Source organism: Solanum verrucosum, unplaced genomic scaffold, assembly GCF_900185275.1.
Source record: "Solanum verrucosum unplaced genomic scaffold, falcon-dt-bn FXZP01000239.1, whole genome shotgun sequence".
In the NCBI taxonomy this organism is placed as follows: Eukaryota; Viridiplantae; Streptophyta; class Magnoliopsida; order Solanales; family Solanaceae; genus Solanum; species Solanum verrucosum.
This window is the reverse complement of record NW_026020009.1, coordinates 1176761-1178474: the sequence shown is the minus strand read 5'-3', so window position 1 is coordinate 1178474 and position 1714 is coordinate 1176761. Positions and strand designations below refer to the sequence as shown.

The following is a 1714-nucleotide window of genomic DNA, read 5'->3' as shown; positions in this document are numbered from 1 at the left end:
CAGATTAAGATTGTATCATGAGTATAAAAACTAGGTACTTTGTGGACATCACATGTCAACTGAGCAAGTAAGGTAAAAATAATATGAAAAGATAGAATCTAGAAACAGACAGAGGTAAAAGCGGATATGAAAGAAAGCATACGAGCATACCGAAAGTAAATCAAGGTACACCTAAGCTAAATCTAAATGACCCCTATAAGCCTAGAACATACACTCATTCATATATTTAAATGAAAATAAAATAGACCCTGTATGCCCGACAAGTATAAAGAGTAACTAAGTCTACAAAAGAGAAAGGCACCACAAAGAAACAAAATTCAGGCTCCCAACCCAAGTAACCACAATATCTAGTAATCTAATCAACTTCCATCCTAACTAGCAAGAGTGATAATCAATCTAGGTCGCCCAGCCAACAAGTCCACTCAAGACTGACATAGGGGTGTGTCGACTCCAAAAAGGGTCTAAAAAATATCGAAGCCACACATCTAGAAAGACCACTTTAAATCCATCCAACTAGAAAGAGTGTCTCAAGTGGTGTTGAATCCCAAAAAGATGTCAAATATGAGATCAATTAATACTAAGCCACTGTGGATCAACGTCCCCTCACTAGGAATCAAAAGAAGTATGCATCATGAATAACCCTAATCCCAAGTCGCCCAAAAAAGACCAAAACATATAGTACCACGTCGGAGGTCAAAATGGATATGAAAGAAAGCATATGACCATATTGAAAGTTAATCTAAGTAAATCTAGGCTTAACCTAACTGAAACCCTATAAGCCTATAATGTACACTCATACACATGTTAAAATGAAACTCAAATAGACCCCGTAAGCTCGATAGGTATAAAGAGTAACTAAGTCTACAATAGAGAAAGGCACCACAAATCCAAACCCAAGAAACAAAACTTAGGCTCCCAACCGAAGTAACCACAATATCAAGTAATCCAGTCAACTTCCAGCCCAACTAGCAAGAGTGATAATCAATCTAGGCCGCCCAGCCAGCTAGTCCACTCCCAAGAAGGTTGATTCCATCCTTGTATAGGGAGATGCAAATTAGCTCTCCTTTTTATTAGCACTAACCATAGGTTAAGGGACGATCAACTATTATTTGTTATAATTAATGGATGGCACATATATTAATTTTCATATTAAGTTATCCTCATTAAAACAAAAAAAAATGTCAATGAAAACGAGAGAAACAAACTAGAAATAGAATACATTATGACTAATTGGTCTGAAGGAAATAATTGCACTTGTTGGAAAAGCTAACAAATGCTTCATTAGTTATGATGTATTATTAGAACAACTGTTGCAATCCTTATGCTTTGGTACTATAACAAGTTTCTCAGGATTTATTACATGCTCAAGTAAGAACTTCAAGAATTGATGGAGCGTTATTGCGTCAAAGCTACGCGTACGACTACGAAATGCCATAACCTTGACATTCTTCAAATTCTGTAAAGAAACTTTGAATATGTTTTGTTCAAACAGGATGTACTTGTCTTCCAGCAAATCAATTTCTTCACCATACAAAAAGCATGGTACTACAAATATAGAACAGGGAAAAATCGGATTATGTGGTAAGCTTAACCACTATAGTAATGAAATTGAAGTCACTGAGGTTGTAAGGGATCAATATACATTTGACATAAAGATATTTTGAATTGAAAACATACTGGCATATCAGGAAATATCATTAGGTTTTCCAAATTA

The 1714-nt window shown here is 35.4% G+C and overlaps 1 pseudogene; it reads right to left on the bottom strand.

The window, feature by feature from the left end:
- Window positions 1-1016: 1016 nt before the first annotated feature.
- On the bottom strand, window positions 1017-1077 carry LOC125819849 (U6atac minor spliceosomal RNA; annotated as a pseudogene).
- Between the last annotated feature and the right edge of the window lie 637 nt (window positions 1078-1714).